Source organism: Canis lupus, chromosome 37 (assembly GCF_011100685.1).
Source record: "Canis lupus familiaris isolate Mischka breed German Shepherd chromosome 37, alternate assembly UU_Cfam_GSD_1.0, whole genome shotgun sequence".
Taxonomy (NCBI): Eukaryota; Metazoa; Chordata; class Mammalia; order Carnivora; family Canidae; genus Canis; species Canis lupus.
In genome coordinates, this window is record NC_049258.1 from 3,654,999 (window position 1) to 3,676,967 (window position 21,969).

The 21,969-nt window shown below is 34.8% G+C and overlaps 1 long non-coding RNA gene across 2 annotated transcripts in view; it reads right to left on the bottom strand.

Moving 5' to 3' along the window:
- Positions 1 to 21,106, bottom strand: part of LOC106558316 — a 185,633-nt gene extending 164,527 nt beyond the window's left edge. Inside the window, exon 1 of one of the 2 annotated variants that reach the window (XR_005384944.1) lies at positions 20,917 to 21,106. This is a non-coding gene — a long non-coding RNA (uncharacterized LOC106558316). Of the gene's footprint in view, positions 1 to 20,847 lie in introns of both variants that reach the window. The other variant, XR_005384943.1, reaches the window with a different exon arrangement.
- Positions 21,107 to 21,969: the final 863 nt, after the last annotated feature.

The window sequence follows — 21,969 nt, forward strand, 5'->3', positions numbered from 1 at the left end:
TTATATGATTTGCTTGTTCACATATATTTGTAATTTGCTATATTCCTTATTGATTTTTCAGTTTTATCTTATTTTTTATATCATTTGTATGTAGGGTTTATTCTGTAATTCTCTCAAAATTTGTGACTTGTGTTGTGGTTTTGTTCCCTATTCAGGCATTTTCAACTTCATCATAATCACATTTTCCAATAATGTCCTTATGATTTTGTCTTTGTTTTAAATTCACATTCCAAAGTTATAAGCTTATGCTTTCTTCTGAAATTTTTAAAGGATTCTTTTGCATGTATCTAATTCATACAAAGTTTTATTTTGTTATCTAGTTGGAACAGAAACATGGTTGTAATTTTTCTTTGGGGGGAGAGGGGAAATGTCACAGCTAAATTAATTTAATAATCAATCTTTCCTCAATGATTGATGGTATCTTCTCAAAAGTCACTTTATTTTATATTTGTGCATGTATTCTTTGTCTCTCTTCTTCCATATATCTGCTTACATATTCATGAGCCAATACTAAACAACCTTAATTATACTTTACTATATTTATACTGATTCTGAATGATAAAATATTTGTAAGCTTTTTCTCTCCAACTATGTTATTAGATCAAGAAAGACAAACACTGTATCAATATTTTTAAATATCTGTAATTAGGGGCACCTGGCTGGCTCAGGCAGAGAGGTATGTAACTCTTGATCTCGGGGTCATGAGTTTGAGCCCCACATTGGGTGTAGAGATTACTTCAATAAATAAATTTGAAATATCTGTAATTAACAAAGTGAGAGAATTTTTAAAATAGAAAATGGAAGAAAAAAATGAGGGAAGAGAGAAAGAAAGAAGAAAATTGTGTTTTTTACTTGGTTTAATGCTTTTCTAAATAAGTAGGTATGATTCCAGAAAATTGAGTTCAGAAACCACAGAAAAATCACAGAAAATCAAAAGCCAAGAAAAGTAATAACAGTGTATTTTATTCCCCAAGTAACTATCTATAAATCAAGGTAAGCTATTATGCATTCTGGAATATATTTAGTGTAGTTATAAGGTTGAGATAAGAATTCAATTTGCTTTGGCAACAGAAAAGCCTGTCTCTACAACTTTCTAGCTTTGCAAAATGCCCAATGTATTTAATCTCTATATGCCTCATTTTCCTCTTCTATTAAAGAGAGTAATATTTGCTTTATAGGATGGTTGAAACAGTAAATAAGATAATGAATACAAAATATTTACTGTCTGGCACACATTACAAAATAAATATACTCCAGTAATTACAAAATCAAATACGTAGAATTGTGAGGAAGAGGATTTCTCCTGGTTAATTTTGAAATGCATAGGAATTTGAGTACCACATATCAGTCAATGATTTTCTAGGTATGAATTTATTTTAATGTTTTTAATTTTAATTATTTTGAGAGAGAGAGAGAGAAGCATGTGAGTGGGAGGCGGGCGGTAGGGGGTACATAGGGAGAGGGAGAGAGGGAATCTTAGGCAACCTTCAGGCCCAGCACAGAGCCCAATATAGGACTGGATCTCAGGACCCTGAGATCATGACCTGAGCAGAAATCAAAAGTCACAAACTTAGCTGACTGAGCCATCCAGGTGTCCCTCTAGGGGTAAATTTAAAGTGAAAATGGTCCTATATGTTGGCAAATTGAATTTAAATTTAAAAAAAAGAAGAAAATAGTGATATTTAATAGGCACTTTTTTAACCAATTAAAAATGAATATAGTCTAATTAATTCATTTTATGGTATATATGTGTTATTTCAGGGTAGGAAAGTTTTTTAAAATGGTATTGTAAGGCGAGTAAAAAATCTCCATTTTAAGCTTCCTCTCCAATTACATGTTTCCTGAACAGATGTAGATTGACTCCAACTTACCCTTTCTGGAATAATAAAACAAATTTCAAGAAATAAATTGGTGAGTACATAGCTCCAATGTATCACAGAGCAGTATAGATACTCTAATCTGCTCTTTTCAGAGAGAAATGTAACCTATAAAACAATTAATCAGAGATATTGCTGTAGAATTATATGTGATTGTCCAAAGACTAATGTATTTTTCAGATATTCAGGACTATTTTAACCTATTTTGTACCATAGGAACTCTTGTGATATGTAGATAAATACATATAAAAGAATTTTTTCCCAATATAGTAGTTGGCTTTGTATAATATACTGACTAAATTCCTTTTGATTCCTCTCTTAGTTTAATAAGATTTTTTAAAGCTACTATTAAAATGTGTTTAATTTCATTTGATATTACTTTTGTCTATTTTGCTACTTTTTACTAGTTATTTTGCTAACAAACTGAGCCATTACTTTAATATGTGAGCCCTGGTGTTTCTGTCATTCAGAGGATAACTTCTTCACTAGATAGATTCTAGAGCTAAACATACCATTAAAGGGGGCAAAGCCTAGAACTTCTGGAAGTCTCTTATCATTCTAGCGAGTTTCTCCACAGCAATTGGAGTGCTAGCAATGTACTGAGCTGACTTGAAACATTATTTAAATACACCAAGCTGCACACATGCTTTTTATAGCTGCTTTATTCATATTGCCAGATATCAGAATAAACCAAGACACCCTTCAATATGTCAATGGACAAACAAATTGTGGTATATCCATACAAACGAATATTATCTGGCAATGAAAATGAATAATCAATTCACACAACAACATGGATGATCTTAAACGCTTGTTGCTGAATGGAAAAAAGTCTGAAAAGGCAACATACTGGAATGATTCTATTTGTGTGACATCCTAGAAAGGGGAAAACTAGAGAAGTGCAAACAGATCAGCGATTGCCGAGGTTTAGGAAGGAGAGTGGTAATTGAATCCATGAAGTATAGAGGATATTTTAGATAGGTGAAACTATTCAACGTGATAATGTAGTAATGGTTACATGGCACTATATATTTGTCCAAACCCATAGAACCTTACAGAAAAAAATATAGTTAAACTTAATGTATGCAAATTTAAGACATCAATTAGGGCATTCCAGCATGTCATGTAGGCTGCAATAAAATAACTAAATTACAGACGTGTGATATAACCTCACTGACTGAAATGGGGAGTGCTGACATGAACCTAGAGTTTAAGACTAAAGATAAAGAATTATACATAAGTACTATATTATGGAAAAGTTGTCTCCTGTGGGGTTATGGATTAACAATTCTGAAACCACTATCCATGTATACTGGGGATAAACAAGTAAATGGATAGAAGATATGGGAGCCAGCCAACTCTTACTGTTAGAGTGTGAGATAATAAGTAAGCAAGGAAGAAGCCTAGAATAAATCATGGGGTACTAAATCAGAATTGTTGACATCGATATGAATTTACGTTTAGCTTAATATAGACCTAGACACATATAACATAGAGAGAAATCACAGATATATGTGTATACATGAGTTAGTATACACACGTATATCTCCTAACGTTCACTGAGGGGCCTAAAAGTAATGGCACTCCCATGGCAATGGGAACATCCAGCACAGAGATCTTGTTTTTTTTTTTTTTTAATTTATTTTTATTTTTTTTATTTTTATTTCTCTACAATAGTCACACACAGAGAGAGAGAAAGAGGCAGAGACACAGGCAGAGGGAGAAGCAGGCTCCATGCACCGGGAGCCCGACGTGGGATTCGATCCCGGGTCTCCAGGATCGCGCCCTGGGCCAAAGGCAGGTGCCAAACCGCTGTACCACCCAGGGATCCCGAGATCTTGGTTTCTTATGCCACTTTTTAATAAAAGGAATCCAGGCTTATTGGAAAAATGGCTATTTTTAGGGTTGGGGCAGAAAGTATATGAACCTTGTAGTGCCAAAATGTAAAGAAGCGCTCAAGAAACAGATTAAGGATATGTTAAAGGAACACAGAAACTAACTGAAGGAACTTACAATGGCTGAAGCTAAAACAGTTGATACAAAATAATTAAAATTAAAAATAATAACAATATTATACTATATGTTCGTAAATCGAACTTCAATAAAAAATATTTTAAAAATAAAAATAATAACAATAACAAAGGTGATATTGGACTATAACCCAAACATAAATGATCTAGAATTCCATACTGATACAAATAAATAATTGAATGAACGAATAAGGTGGCAAGAGGGAAGAATGGATGAATTACTACCATCTCGAGGAAGTGGTTCATAATTCTCCATGCTTTTTTTTTAATTTGTTTTTATTGAAGTTCGATTTGCCAACATATAGTATAACACCCAGTGCCTATCTGATCAAGTGCTTTCCTCAGTGCCCATCACCCAGTTACCCCAACCCCCTCACCTGCCTCCCCTTCTACAACCCTTTGTTCATTTCCCAGAGTTAGGAGTCTCCATGCTTTTGTATAGGCTGTGCATAGTGACTTGCTACCAGACACTAAAGTATAAAAAAGAAAAAAAAAAGTAACTTTACCTGTTAAGTACTATCTCAGTCAGGTGATCAAGGCTAATGCCAACAATGGTAAGTCATGTTGATAGTACATATCCTTGCTATGATGTGATGAGAATGACACTTTTTCTTCAAACCCCCTTCCTCCAGTCTAGTCATGAGAAAAATATCAGACTATTCAAATTGAAAGATACTCTACAAAATAGGTGACTATTACTCTTGGAGACCTTCAGGGCAACAGGAGCAAGGAAAGTCAGAAGGACAATCATGATATAGTGGGGCCTAGGTAGGCACGCCAGCTAAAAGTAATGTCGTACCCTGGATGGAATCCTGGGGCCAAAAAAAAAAAAAAAAAAAAAAAAAGGCTATTGGGTAAAAACTCATGAGTTTCCTTAATAATAGCAGGCCAGTGTTAGATTTTTGGTTCTCACAAATGTACTGTACTAATGTAAAATGTTAATAGTAGGGGCAATTCAGTGTGGATTGTACAGGATACCCAAAGATACATTCATTATCTTTGCAACTTTTCTGCAAATCTAAAACTATTCTAAAGTCAAGTTTATTAAAAAAAAAAAAAAATCTGTGGACAAAAGAAGACGAGTGAAATAGTTATGAAGGTGATTTTTTTTCCCTTATATTGCACCAAAATGTAACTGATTGCGTTTATCAAGTACAATTAGAGGTTTGAAATCACTTCAGAAAAAGGCCTGTGAGGTTAAACACTAAATGAGGGAAATCAAATGTATTCCTGTTTTTCAACTGATGGAAAACAAAATATTCAATGAAAAAGAAACTTAAAGTCAATACCTGAAAGTAAAATAAAGATTAATCTTTCCTGAGAATATTGGGTCAGTTTAACAATATCAAATTAGCAAAGGAAAAAAAAAAAAAAAAAACAGAATACACAGACAGATTTGATGGTAGCATTCCAATATAATTAATTGTTATAATTCTCAATCATGAGCCATAAAATAAATATATCACTAAATATGTTCAAATTCTAGTGCATAAGTAATTCATGTGTGATAACTGACTAAAGCAGATTTTTTTTAAAAAATCATATATTAAAAATTGTTTCCAAAGTTTATAGTATAAATTTTGCTAAACCATATATTTTGAGAACTATTTTTGTTTTGTGTAACATATAAAGATATATTAAAGCTCTGAGTGAGTTTAAGCAATAAATATATCTATTATTGAAAAATCTCAAAGAGAACAAAAATCTGTGATATAGTGTGTCCTATTTACTGTAGGAGTGTTTTTAGATTAAGATGGGTGAACAAATCAATTCAAAACATCTCATATGGTACGACACTTACTGGAAAGCCTTATTATTTTTCTCTATATTAATGATTTCACTACAATTTAAAATATGCTTAAAGTAACAGTAAAGTTGACATCAACAGCAAAGTGAGATTAATTGATATTGAGTGAAAATGATTATTGAAGTCTTCAAAGTGCATAGATCTGGGAGCCTTTACTATTATAACCTCCAGCCTTCCTAATAAGCCACAAATGCACCAGACAAAATAAGCAAAAATCAATTTAATAATTTAAAATGAGTGAAATATTCTAACCACAGTTCTTATGGTTACATTAATTGATTTTTTTTTTTAATGGCAAAAACGTAAACTTGAAGCATTAACCCAAAAGGATCTGAGGTCATTTCCAAGTCAATGTGATTAAGGATTTCAGGTTCATCAGAACTTAAATTTGCAAATTGGGAGTGTTGTGCTGCAAAATAAGAAAGGCTAACACTGGTCACATTTCACCTACTGTTTTCAGCCTTCATTTAGGACATATCTGTTTTTGTCCTTCTGTTTCTTAAATAGTTCAATGACTCCCCATAATCCATAGACTGATGTTTCAACCAGGTTTCAAAGACTTCTGTTGGTTCATGGCACTATTCTCAGATGTTAAAAAATTATCAAAATGATTTCTGTTTTGTTTTCACATTTGAAAAACTATACAACCAACCCACACATACATGCTTTATAAATGCTGCCATATAATTCCCATGCTTGAGTTCATAGTAATGTTTAAAAATCACATCGGCATGAAGTAGTATTTTTTTTAATTGGCAAGGCATTGAAAATTAACATAGTTGAACTTAAATATTTGAATGGCACATATACAGCATATTATTATATTAGGCCAAATAAAAATCGGTTTGACTGATTAGGAAATGTGATTTATAATTGAGGAATAATATAAGAATGCAGAAATGTACACATTTCAAAAGCAAAATACCTACATATTCTGTTAGATACTCATATTTTGAAAACATATGTCATAGTTATTGATTTGTAGGAATTCATTAATTCAGCAATGAAATCCGAATGACAAATTTCCTGTAAGTGACTTATTTAATGTATGCTGTTTGGAGATTGCCCACTAAAACAATGGCTTAGTTGTTAATAACAATTTTGTCAGTGATAATCATACCATGTCTAGTAATAAAATAAATTGATGGCAGTAAAAAATACATCTCTACTTTAAATCTAACATCTGTGACTTAGTTTCTATAAATCAACATTAACTATTATAGTAAATCTATGTTGCTGAATTCTGTTTCATTTGAAGCATCCTTTGTCTTTAATTTGTGATGTATATTTAGTTTATTATTATATAAGGACTTTACATGAAAACTTTAATTAAAAATGTAAGTGTGTATATATTTATGTAAATTGTAATGCAGTATTATGACAATATTAGAAAGTCTGTGAGAAATACTATTGAGGTGACTAGGGAAGGAGAACGGTGGCCCAGAGTGAAAACCTTATAGAGGAGGGGACTGGGGCTCTGAATTCATTGCTATGTATCTGAAAGGGTATTGGCAGGCAAGCTGTTTACCATCTCTAGGAACTGGCTTACCCTCAAGGAGTCGTGCTTCCAGGGTCAGCAAGGCCCTATTGTCAAAACATCAGAATATAGAAAATAAAAATATGGTTAATGGAGGATGGGATCAGAAAGGAAGACATGGGGGATCCCGGGGTGGCTCAGTGGTTTAGCACTGCCTTCAGCCCAGGGTGTGATCCTGGAGACCCGAGATGGAGTCCCATGTCAGCTCCCTGCAGGGAGCCTGCTTCTCCCTCTGCCTCTACCTCTGTCTCTGCCTCTTTCTCTCTCTCTCTCTTTCTCTGTGTCTCTCATGAATAAATAAATAAAATTTAAAAAAAAAAAGGAAGACATGGTTAATTCTGAATTGGGTAAATAATGGGAAAGATCTTCTAAATACATGATCCCTAAAATATATTGAGAATTGATAAGGATTTTTCCAGGCTCACAGATAGCAGTTTGTGTCTGATGGAAAGAAATCAGTTAGGCAAAAGTAAAAAAAAAAAAAAAAAAAAAAAAAATTGGAGACCCTGGGAGCCATGGGCTGGGGTGTCAGTTTGTGCCTAGAGAGGAGATCATGGACAAGAGCATGATATTATAATTCCTCTATAAATTAGAACTTCTATCTTCAGAAAAACAAGTTAGGAGGAATATGCATCACACATCTTCCTTGGAGTTTTCCAATCTCCTCCACCAACCTGACTGCTAATCTTTCTGAATTACGATCTGATCCTGCGGAGAACTCCTAGTTCCTAGTTTGGGCACATCAGTGACAGCAGAGCTAAACTACCCTAGTTTGTACATTGATGCCATTTTCCTATGTGTCCTTCAAATGTTTATCTAATGCAGTGACCGAACCATTCTCTCATGAATTAGGAAGAACAAGTCCAATTATCTCACAATCAATCCTTCCCTCTAGACTTTCACTGACATGGTTATATGTGGAAAACACTGTCCATGAAACTGGATAATTAAACAGAGAAATGCTCCAAAGGTACTGCATGACTTAAAAAGGAACAAGAAAAATATCTATAACAAAATCTCTGTCAAAAAAAAAAAAGGAATTAAGAAATAATACTTAAATTAAGTATGGATTTATTCTCTACTACTCATTTTACCAACATTATTTATTTCTTATAACAAATCTGTAAGTAGGCTTCAGTCCGGAATGTAAAATAAGGATACTGCAGAAGGATCACCTGAATGCTTGCAGACGTGCACATTATATCACGGGTTGCAGCAAGGAATTCTGATCCTCTGAGCCTGTCATGGGGCACAGGAATCTGCATTTATTAACACACATTGGAGATGATAAAAATACAGGTGCCTGTGGCCCATATTTTGAGATACACTGGATTCATCACTCATCAGTATCATATAAGAAGTAGTGGACTTCATTTGAGTCCAATATTCATTCTTTTTCTCCTCATCATAATCCCAGAGAAAATATTTGATCAGAATATTCCAAATAAGTTTATTTTTATTACAAGTTCTGAAATTATTTATGAAGCATGTTCCTTTATACAGAGTAGATATAACAGGGGTCAATTGGTTGATGGGTCAATTGGTCTTTGCTCCAAATAGGAAGATTTATCAAGGTTATCCTCTGAACTTAAAACATCTAATTATTCTCATTTTTTGGCTTTCTTCCCTGTTACAGATCTAGAAAATTAAGTTAACTTTTTTTTTTTCTAGAAATGTATAGAAAAGCATGAGATATAGAAAAGTGGTATTATTCCATATCAAAGGTTATATACAATTCGGTATAGGATATTTTCATAATAGATTTGAAAGTTAGATTTATGAAAATATTTGGTTGTTTTGACTGTTATCTCTTACTCATTTCACTTAGAAAATTTGAAACATTTAAAATTTAAAAATTTTAAATTTAAACTTAAAAATTCCTTAAAAAATTTAAAACAATTTCTAGATACCCAGAAATGTAAACTGCATTAAATCTCTATGGTGAGTAAAATTTCAATTTAGTATAACGTGTCATTTCTAATGATGTATTAGTAAAATAAATAAAGCCATAAAAATAACAACTTTCTATCGTATAAAGTAAATTCTCTGTTAAATTATTTCATTCATAAGAAAAGATTTAAAAACCATTTAAGCAGACAGAATTACTTCTTTGGGGGTTTTCCTCATTTTGCTTTATTGTAAAACTATAATTAATTATTTTAGTTCCCCCAAAGTCCCATTAAGTAGATAATTAGAATTTTTCTGAGTGGATTTTTCAAATCCTTATTTTTTGGCAACAGTAAAATGCCCATTTGTTTTGTCCTAAATAGAAACAATATATGCAAACTCCTTTGCTTTTAGTAAAGTGATCAGGTCATAAGAATTCAGAATGATGTACATAATTATGCTATTTGAAATAATTAGCAAATAGAATTTATAAGATAAGAAATATCTAATGTTAAAAAGTAAAAATTCAGCAACATTAGCATATTCACAAAGTTACTTGATCTAAATTGTTCCTCCTAGTCTTTGACCATTGTGATTCTACTTGTAGGAACTTATGGAAATAAGAGTTCAAAGAATAGGAAAAGCCATATGTATGTTCATCATGTACTTACTTAAGCCAACAAAATTTAACAATATAGAAATAGTCACTTAAAAATATAGAAAAGCACCCAATGACTAGAATAGTTATTGGGCTGTAACTCTAATTCATGTGCCTATCCAGTAAAACAGTTAAGCAAAAGTAATTTTTTAAAGCAAGATATATATGGGTATGTAATTAGTGATTATAACCATAAAGAATATATACATACATATTAGTAAAAACTAGAGGGAGTTAACAACAACAACAACAAAAGGTAAGTGTTCTTTTAGGGAAGGAGGATTACAGGTGACTTTCCATACTTTTATTATGTTTGTTGTAATGTCTATATAATTTAGAGTGAGAGAGATCCCTATATTCTCCAAATTAAAAATCTGCATTTTAAAAATAGTAAATAGATGATATAGTGAAACTATATATGGTAAAACTAATTTGCTCTTATTTATTTTCATATTTATTCTCTCCTCTCCCTATGATAAAACAAAAAGTTGTATTTTCTTTACTTGTAAGATTTGTCATAACGAAAATATGAACGGCCAACCAATGCACCTCCACTACTGCAAAAAATAAATAAATAAATAATAAATAAATAAATAAATAAATAAATAAATAAATAAACTCTTACACATCTTAAGAGAAGCTGCAAACAAACAAATCATTAAAAAATAAATATATTGTGAACTTCGTTACCAAATATGACTGGAGTATAGCAGAAACTGAAGATCTCTTTGATTGAGTTTTGAGCAAGATACCCACACAAATGTGAGATAATGCAAGGGAAAAGAGAAATCAACAGACAGAAGCCAAGAACATACGCACCCAACCATTCACACTTCAATTACTCAACCAACACAAATTCACAGAGTACTATTTAGTAAGATTGGGAGGTGAAATAAAGGACTACATCAGCATTTATTAGGTTTTCCTTAAGTTCCTACTTCACAGAATGACACTCTTGGTTTTCCTAACACTCTTAACAATTCAATATGCAGCTTTTGTCCATTTATTCCTGCTTATAATTCAACAGATACTTAATGAACACTGGCTGTGTTGAGTCACTACCCTGAATATGGGTATATTGCAGTGCATACATTAGATGTGGTATCTATCTGTCCTCAAAGTGATTACATTTCAATTGGAGGAGAAAGGCAATAAATAAGTAAGTAAGTAAATAAATACAACATGGATGTTAATTTGTATGATGTAGGAAATCAGTGAGATGATAAAGGACCTAAGGTAGCTGGACAGTGGCAAGTTGAGTCTATGTGAGATGATAGCATTTGAACTATGACTTGAAGCATTTTTCTACCATTCTAAAAAAAAAAAAAATCTTAAATGAGTAAGCCACCTGCACTTATATAAGCATTTAAAACCACACATGTATTAGAAATACAAATAACGTGGATTTTATTCACAGGTTACTTGTAATAATGTCCAATTTAGATAAGAAGCTCATTTACCAGTTTTGATGTGGAGCTTCAGGTGAGAGACTAAAGAAAAGTAGAAGTGCCTCTTTTCATCAATCAATACTCAGTTCCTAAAGAATTGAAGAGCAAGTCATTAACTGGAACATAGATTTGAAATTTCAAAATCAGATACAACCAGCCAGTGTCTGGTATTGCATACCTTGGCAACGTTTATCACTTCATCATTCGTTTCCTGGGCTTCCCACATTTATATTAGCAGGCCCTGTAATATTACTGAAAGTCAACTAATCTGCTGTCTTTACTAAATCAGGTCCTGAATCTCACATTGCTGATCTCCTTGTAATATATATTGGGTGTCCTGGAGATGATATTTGATTCCAGGCTCCACACATTTATAGCAATCTAGGGTGTTTCACATTTATTCTCTGGTCAGACAGTTCCTAGAAAGCAAATCTTTTGATTGCTGCATGCTTCCTCTGAGCAAAGTGAACAGAATTGAGGAGAGATAGTAAGAAAAGAGATGGGGTTGTAGATGAAGAGTCTCAACTCCTATAGTTTAGAGTAACAAAGATGACTGAGTTATCCAAGGATAACATATATATATATCCAAGGATAACATATATACACACACATATATATATGGTCTACTTAATATATATGTAACTTAATGTATATAACTACTTAATATATTATATATAAAATATATAATCACATATTATATTATAATATATAATAGACACAATAAAAATATATAATATTAATCATTAATCATTAAATATTAATATTAAAATCACTAATTACCAATAAATTGAATTATTAATTATTGATATAAAATATTGATATATTAAAATATAGTATATTGTGATATTATAAGTAATGAATATGGTTATAATATATTTCTATGTATTATTAATATAATAACATATTATAATAATGTCATATAATAATATATATATTATATATTACTAATATAATAACATATTATACATATGTATATATATATATTACTATATATATATATATATGTAACTATATTTGAGTGCTCTTACAATTTTCCATAATAGAGAAAAATTCGCCAAGAGGGACCTTCAGTAGCAAAGCCCACTGCGGATATTAGAGAAAAGGTACTACTAAATGAAGGAAATAGGCTTGTACTATATTTCTCACATTAAGCCATAGTAGAATGATAGCTCTTTCAAGAATCTGCATGAGGTACACATGAGACAGATGACATTTTGGTGGTACCATGCCAACTGGCATGGATGACAAGACAATGGCCAGATCAACAACTGATAAACTATTAAAGCACAAATTAAATGACAGACATCTGTCTTTTCTCTGTTCCTATTCTAGAGTAACGAGACTCTCAATCAGCTGAAGGGCAAGGAGATTTCCCAGTGGTCTCACTAGTCCCCTTCCCATATTTTACAACAGAGCAGGACAAGGTATGAAAGGTGGACTGAAGCCCCACTACACCCTATTTATTTTCAGAGCTTTCAAGTCCCAAAGCTGTGTGCAGAGAGACAAGAGGAGCAGAGATTGGTTGTGAGAATAATTCTTTAAGTGCAGTAATTTTTTGGGTCAAATGGTTCAAATTTGAACATGACAGATTTTTTATTTTTAGGAAATATATCAAATATTTTATAAAATGCACCTTAATTAGTGTCTAATTTTCTCTCTATATATCTTTTAAAAAAGTTTATACAGTTCTGATTCCAGCTATTTTCTTGATTGCCATAACAAACAAAAGGCACTGGGAAATCCTGAATGCCAGAAGAATAATTTTAATGCAATACTCTAAAAAGCAAATAATTTTAAGTGATTCGAAAGGACAGATGCATCCCAATGTTTACAGCAGCACTATCCCTAATAGCCAAAGCATGAGAAGATTGCAAATGTCCATAAAGTGATAAATGAACAAAGAAGATGTGGTGTCTGTGTGTGGTGTGGATAGATGATAGATGATGATAGAGATAGATAGATAGATGATAGATAGATAGATATGGATAGAGATATATCATGGAATATTACTCAGCCATCAAAAAGAATGAAATCTTGCCATTTGCAAGGATGTGGATGTTCAGAACTAGAGTGCATTATACTAAGGAAAATAAGTCAGTTAGAGAAAGATAAATACATATTATTTCAGTCATGTGTAGAATTTAAGAAATGAAACAGATGAACATAGAGAAGAGCAGGAAAAATAAAATAAGATAAAAACAGGGAACCCTGGGTGGCACAGCGGTTTAGTGCCTGCCTTTGGCCCAGGGCGCGATCCTGGAGACCCGGGATCGAATCCCACGTCGGGCTCCCGGTGCATGGAGCCTGCTTCTCCCTCTACCTGTGTCTCTGCCTCTCTCTCTCTGTGTGAGTATCATAAATAAATAAAACATTTTAAAAAAATAAAAAAAAATAAGATAAAAACAAAGAGGGAGGCAAACCATAAGAGACTCTAACTATAGGGAACAAACTGAGGGCTGGGGGAGGGGAAGTCAGGAGGGGAATGAGACAATTGGATGATGAGTATTAAGGAGGGCACTTGATGTAATAGGTGGCTGTTGTATGCAGATAAATCAGTAAATTCTACCCCCAAAACTTAAACATTACACTAAGTGTGAACTATGTTGAATATAAATAAAATTTTGAAAAAAAAAAACAAACAACAGATAACTCTATTTATTTATTCTAAAGCAGGGAAATGAGGGAGTTTTAAGAATGCAGGCAAGAAACCTTTAATTGTTTTTATTTTTCCTCCCTGGAGTCTTCTTTTTTATAAGATTAAAAATTTTAAATAAAGGTTTAGAGGATTCACTTTGGGGATGACAGGTGGATATGTAATTGGATGTCATGTTCCTGCTTCCTCTGGCTCAGATTTTTTAACTCCTTTCACTCACCGACTTACAGCTCCAGCCTCCTCATACTTCAAGGTCTGACTCAAAAGCGACCTCCTGCATAGAGCTCGCTCTCCTCCATCACCTTAGCAGAATCAATTCTGACTCTGAACACCTACAACTCTTTGCATTTCCTTTGAAATCACTAAACTAATGTCAGTGATAATAGAGTTATTTTGTGAATGCCTACTCTGACCTTGGAAAATGCATTTGATTTCTTTACCTCTTACTTTTCTCATTTGTAAAAAGGGGGCAATAATATTATGTGCTTCAAAAGTTGTTTGCATAAATTGTGATGACACAATGACAGCACTAAGCATGATGCCAAAAAATAAGAATAATAAGCAGTAGATGGATGCTAGTTACTAGTATTTTGTGATGGGACATATAACTACTGAGTATCTGCTTTCATCTTCCCTAAAGAATTGGAAGAATTGGGAAATGTAATACATTTTCTGTTCTCATGAATTCATTTTAAATAGCTTTTTCCTCATATCTTTCCTTGAACTCACTGGTAGGTCAGCTAACATTACCTTATAACTATCACCTTCTTCAAACTCTTCTGATTTGATGTTTCTACTTTTTAGGAAACAGGGATAATTTTTACAAAGAAAGAAAACTATAATTAAGCAACGAGTGGAGGACCCAGGGGTCCTCCTATTAATAGAAGTATCTAAGAATCGATGCAAATTTAGCACACCTTACACAGGGCATGAAATCCCCCTACCTTATCATATGGGAAGAACATGTGTTTTATTTACCTTGAAGGATATTTGAAAGTATTATGAGAAAAAAAAAAGTCTATAAAGACCATACTTTCCAGACTAACACAAGTTACTTATTCAAAATACATTAGTTATGTGTAGCTGCATTACCTGATAAAAAATGATAGCCACTGAGAACATTTTTTTTTCCTGTAACACAGGAAGCAGTCCGCATACTCATTCTTGACAATAGGAGGAAAGGTTTTGTCTTCAATGTGAAAAAAACTTCTTGTAAAAGGGAATTTGCTATTCCTTGGCTCCCGCAAGGCAGAAATCCTGTATATAATGTATAGTAGGGTCAGTTCTAGGCCAGTCTGAGGTCCAACACCTCACTAAAAGAGAAAGCCGTGTCTGGACTGATGAGAAATTAGCAGTTCATATTTTGAAAAGGATATTGAGGGAATAATCAAATTTCTGTAGCGAGAGCAGGCTTCAAGAGTATATTGTGATAAAACTTTGAGTTTATAGCAAATACTGAGAACTCACTGCAAATATAGAGAAAGCCTCAAATGAGAAAAATGATAGTGTGGCCGATAGCTCTGAGTAGGGAAAAAGATTAGAGGAGGTTGGGTAAAATGTGGATAACAAAAGAAAAATAACTGGTAAGAACTTAAACCTGGCAAGGAAGGAAATTATCCTTTCAACCAGACTCGCAGAGGATATATAAAAGCAACTTAAGGAGAAAATACTAGAAATTCAATTCTAGAATACAAGTACTGAAGCATCAAAACAAATCTTTTCTTTTTTTTTTTTTTTTTTTTGAGTTTTTGTTAGGGTACTTAAGGTAATAGGATGCGTGCTTATAATTATAGATTTTTAGTAGGTTACACTGCATAATAGTATTGTCAATTATAATTGCTGTATTGATCTCATAAATTCTTCCACAAACTGTACAAACACTTTAGTGAGAGTATATTACGTATGACTTACAGGAGATGGAATTGAGAGGAAGAGAGATTATTTTTTCAAGAGCCTCATAGATAATGTTTATCTCTCCCATCAGCAAAATTCCAAGTTCTTTTCAAAGAGATACAAAGGCCAAACAGTCCACACGATTCTTACAAAACAGAATTGGTAATTCAGAGTAAGCAAAACTTGGGACGGCAACATTCCTTATAAGATGCTATCTCAACAACGCTCATCTCTGGCTGGGACATCCGCACATTTCATGTGGACTTGGGAACATTTATTTTGACAATTTTTTTTGTTTGTTTGTTTAGTTTACTCCTTTTTTTAAATTTCTGAATAGATATATTCCAGAGAAATAAGATTTTCTTTTTAATTTGGGGGGATTCCTAGAGGAGTGTAGTTTGTCTTCCAATTCTATTTTAAATATAAAATACTTATCACATTTATATGTATTAAAATTACAGTCTTATTCACTTGCGTGATAACAAGAATGCGGAGGATGGGAAAACATGAAATAATTGTTTCCTTACTTATAACTGAATACTATCTCTAGTGTTTAAACAAAAGGCATAAAAAATAATAAAATAAAATAAACAAAAGGCATAATTTATTTACCTAGTTTTAGTGATTCATTTATTTTGAGAGAGCAAGGGAGGACCTGGTGAGGAGAGGGGTAGACAGAGGGAGAGACCAGACTCCCTGCTGAGCTCCTAGGCCGAGGCCCTGAGGTCACCACCTGAGCTGAAAGCAAGAGGCAGATGCTCAACTGAGCCACCCAGGTGCCCCCCCAAGGACTACTGATCCCTACCCCCCAACCTGGGCTCAGTTTAGGGCTCCTATGTTCTCTCTTCGGGGCACTGACCGTAACTGAGATACCTGTGAAATCAGGGAATACTGGCGTTGCCAGTTAGACTGCAGATTCCACATGCAACACATCCCTGCTACAGCTGTAATGCAGGCCTTGCAGAGGATGAGCTTCACTCCAGCCCCCCCACCCCCCTGGGATCGTGGAGGAGCCTAAGACAGAGGCCTCACATTCTAAGCAGGCCCCAACCTCAGCTTCCATGTGATCTATTTGATCCCCATTTGACATATTCTAGAAAACAGCTTGAAATCGCCTACAAAGGAGCTGATGGTGATCTGTGGCTGTGGCTGAAGGGGGCGGGGGGGATGGCAGCTGGTGGGGGAGCAGTTAGGAGAGCTGGGGTTGCAGACCTTACCATGCAAATAAAAATACGAGACCTGTGTTGGGAGGCTGGCTCCCCGTGTTCCTCGCAGGGCCCCTAGGCAGGGGCAGGGGCTGGTGGGACTTGTGGCGCCCTCCAGGGACCCCACCTGCCCCTGCACACTCCCCTCCCTGCCCTGGGACACCCTGCGGGCCTAGGACACCTGTGGGGCCTGGGACACTCTATGGGCCTGGGACACCCTGCAGGACCTGGGACACCCTGTGGGTCTGGGACACCCTGCGGGCCTGGGACACTCTGCTGGCTGGGACACCCTGTGGGGCCTGGGACACCCTGCGGGGCCTGGGACACCCTGTGGGCCTGGAACACCGTTTGGGCCTGGGACTCCCTGTGGAGCCTGGGACACCCTGCGGGGCTTGGGACACCCTGCGGGCCTGGGACACCCTGTGGAGTCTGGGTCACCCTGCGGCGCCTGGCCTTCCCCCAGTTCCTTCACACGCCAGTGGCTCTGACTTGCCCCTGTCTTGCCCATGGTTCCCTTTAATCACGTGTCTTTGCAGAAACTACTAAAATCAATTTTTCTTGGTGTGTGTGTGTGTGTGTGTGTGTGAATTTCAAAAGAAAGAAGAAAAAGCAAAGCTTCCATAACTAACAGTGCCTATTATTATTCCGGATACAATGGCAGTAAAATAATATTGCCATTGAATAAATCATTTCCATCTCAGACCATCTGCAGGTGTGAATCTATTAACGTAAGACTGAGGCACGATAAGTTATTTTTATTCCAAGGGAAGTTAGAGCTTAAATTATTTTCTAGACATTAGTTTACTGTCTTTAATACTTTTAAACACCTGTCACTTATGTCTATGATAGAGTAATGATAAAATAACTTGCACCTTAAAACATATTAATTTTTGTGATATACTTGCAAATGTTATACATTTTATTTTCCTGATAAATAAACCCTGATTGAGGACTATAAAAATTAGGATAAACATCATAATATAAAACAATTTGATCAGACACCTGAGTGTTCAGCGATTGAGTGTCTGCCTTTGGCTCGGGGCGTGATCCCGAGTCATCAGCTGGAGTCCCAGGAGCCTGCTCCTCCCTCTGCCTGTGTCTCTGTCTCATTCTGGGTCTCTCATGAATAAATAAATAAAGTCTTAAAAAAATAAAATAAAACAACTTGCTCCCATCTCCAAAATGAATGTTTTTTCATAATAAAATGATAATGATTTAACTGATCATCACACAGTGTAACTTGTCCTTACCACATGATTAGGAACAAAGAAGATACATTATTTAAGTGTGGACCTATGATGTCAGTTTTCACTAATATGTAAAATTCTGATGGTGTGCTAGGGAAGGTAAACTTTCTTAAGGGAGGAAACTTGCAGGACAGTTGAAATTTGTATCTTCTCATGGAAGCTTTGCTCAAAACATATTCATATGAGTGAGTGGAAACTTGACATGACTTGCTCAATTTATGACTATGGTTCCCCTGTCCTCCAAATTCCATTTCTCAGTGAACCTGCACATGCTTTCCTCCAGAGAGTATATTTTATGTCTGAATATCTTGCCAGTTTTTTTTTTTAATTTTTTATTTATTTATGATAGTCACAGAATGAGAGAGAGAGGTGCAGAGACACAGGCAGAGGGAGAAGCAGGCTCCATGCACCGGGAGCCCGACATGGGACTCGATCCCGGGTCTCCAGGATCGCGCCCTGGGCCAAAGGCAGGCGCCAAACCGCTGTGCCACCCAGGGATCCCCTATCTTGCCAGTTTTGAAGCTGAATAACAATAGGTAGTAGGCTTTATTTTTATTTTTCTTATTTTATAGACAAGGCAACTGAGGCTTAAAGCAACTATGCACTATGAATAGGCCACACAGCCCACAACTGACAAAGGCAGGATTTTGAACTTCCTCAGTAATATTCCCACGGTTGTAAGGTGACTAAAACATCATCATAAAATAATTACAAATACTCCATGAAAATTTACAATCAAGGCACTTTAAAAAAAAAAAATTTAAGTAGGCTCCGTACCCAATGTGGGGCTTGAACTCAGGACCCTGGGATCAAGAGTTCCAAGCTCTACCAACTGAACCTGCCAGCTGTGCCACAATATTTACTTTTTAAACTGATATTTTTCTGGAACTCAGACTTTACAATGAAGTAAAGAATCATTGGAACACAGGAATTGTTCCCATGTTCCTATGTTCAAAGGTTTGGAAGCTTTGATATCCTTCCTATCAATGTTAATTTTTGTCACCATCTTGGCAAATAAGGAACAGATTGAAGCAGATAAGGCATATTGACATTTCTCTTCATGAATCTATATTTTGTGTAATCTCTTTGTTCGGTGTTTCTCTTTGTTCTGGCGTACAAATGTTTTGTTATTCAGTGAATACTTCATAAAATTATACAGTTGACCCTTGAACATCAGTTTCAACTGTGTGTGTGGGTCTACTCATATGCATTTTTTTTTTTTGCTAAACACAGTACTATAAACATATTTTCTCATAATTTTCTTAACTATTTATTTTCTCTAAATTACTATATTGTAACAATACAGCATGTAAAACATAGAGCATGCAAAATATATGTTAATCAACTGTTTTTGTCATAGGCAAGGCTTCTAATCAACAGTAAGCTATTAGCAGTTAAGTTTTGTGGGAGTCAAAGTTATACATGGATTTTTTTTTACTGCAAGGGCATCAGCATCCCTAACCCCACATTGCTCAAGGATCAGCTATAATAGTAAATCAGAGGAGGATGCTGTATGCAGTTGAGAAATACAGGTACATCCTTTAAAGTCTGATTTTGTGTGTATGATGAAAGTAATAAAAGATCAGAGGAATTTCTATGATAGACAAAACCTAGAACCAAGGAGTAAGATCAACATAGTTGGAGATCAGGACCTCTTTAATGCAATCACTCTATAGATGTGAATGGATAAAAAGCTTCCTTGCAAGAAGATGCTGCAGAAATATACGCTAGATGGAGTCTTGTTTCTGAATAAAACTAAAAATAATTCAAAGTCTTTGAGAATTTCCAAACCACACTTTTATGGATGAGGGTCTTGATCTACCGTATTTGCTTTTCCAATTCTCTCATTCCAAATACCCCCAAAACAAAACGAAATCATCCTAAATTGGTTTCTAACTTCATGCTTAACGGATAATTATACTTGAAACCTGGCCTTCAAAAAGTTATCTTAGATGAAGCTTCAAGAAATACAAATTAATAGTAAGACTAGTCCTTCAATTTATAAGGCAAAATATAAATTACAGAGTCATACTATAAAAATTGAAATATTGAATGACTGAGGTAAGATTATGAGTTTTAAAATTAAAAAAAAAATGCCTAATGAAGGAACAAGAGACTATCAAAGTTTTTAGAAGGGACGGTGCACATAGATGTAGATGTGCACACAATTTTGCACTAAAACTGCAGCGCGTAAAGTAAGCGATTGATGTCCGCCTTCTGTGATGTCTCAAGTGACTTCAAGGAGAAATCAAAAATAAGAGGAACCAGAAAATCAGCAGAAGCATGCAAACAATATTTCTAAATAACCAGAAATGACCTAATGTAATGTACTAAGATGTACTAAGAAACATAATGTACTAAGATGACTTAAAAGTCTTTTTCGTCTCTATGTGGGAATCAGTAAACCTTAATTTTTACAGCTAGCAAATTATACTTTGTGACACACAAGTATTTGGGGAACTACTTGTAAGCACAAATGCCCTTTCCCCCCCTTTGTATATATAATTCCCTGTGGCTAACACACATGGAGCAATTCTTTAGAGCAATCTGAAGATTGTCCCCAGGCTATACTCCTTAGTAAAGGCAACAAATAGTGTTTACTGACTTTGAGGCTGGTGTTCTTTGGTGGACGCAGAGGTGGCTTGCTGAGATTCTCTGAAGACTTACTTCCTACCTGTAGGGAATGAGATCAGTAGACGGCCTCCAGCTGAGGTCTGCTCACCTGCAGAGAACAACTTCACCTGAAATTACAGCCTTTGCAGGTTAACTGGAGGCTGCTGACTGGGCAAAGTGCCAGTATAAAGGCTCACATTCCTGCACCTTGTGGGGTGCTCCTCCATCAGGCAATACTTGCTCTGGCTCCAGTCAGAAGAGCCTGTGACTCTTGATCTCTGAGTCCTGAGTTTGAAGCTCACATGGGGTTAGAGATTACTTAAAAAAAAAAAAAAAAAAAAAAAAAGTTTCCTATGAAGGTTGGCTGAATTTTCAACGGGCCTGCACTGCAGCTCTATTTCTTCGGCTGCCCAGTGCAGATCCCATCTCCTTTCTTTCAAGAATATAAGACCTAATTACCATGTAAAATACCATTTTGGTCTTCAGTTCTTGAGGACCCAACCTGGAACAGGAATCAAATGTAATTTTTAAAAATGAGAAAGAATGTGTGTTTGTGTCTGTGTTTGAAATTATGAATGTAAAGGCTGGGTCAAAGTATAGATTAGATTCAAGAGGAAACACTAAGATTCTGGAAACTCACACAATTCTCTAATCATAATGTAAATTGAATAAACTCTTCGGCTAAAAAACAAAAATTACTAGACTGAATTGAAAAGAAATTGAAAAATCAAGGCATATTCATCAATGAGAATCACATCTAAGCATAAGGACACAGAAGGATGAAAAGTAATAGGAAGGAAACGCTGAGGTATGGGCTATCCTTACCAAACAACAACAACACACCCAAAACCCATGACTATGCTGAAGCGGCTCAACTGCTATACTTGAAATTTTTTGGAAGAAGGTATATTATCCTGTATCAGTCATGCCTTTATGTGAACTCACTTGTGTCCAAACTATTTAAGAAAATGATTGTTATTTGAGAACATGGGCAACCAATGACAACACATTCTACATAGTCCTTTTGTTTATTTATTTTTAAGATTATATTTATTTATTTGAGAGACAGAGCTCAAGCAGAAGGAATATTAGGCAGAAGCAGAAGTAGAAGCAG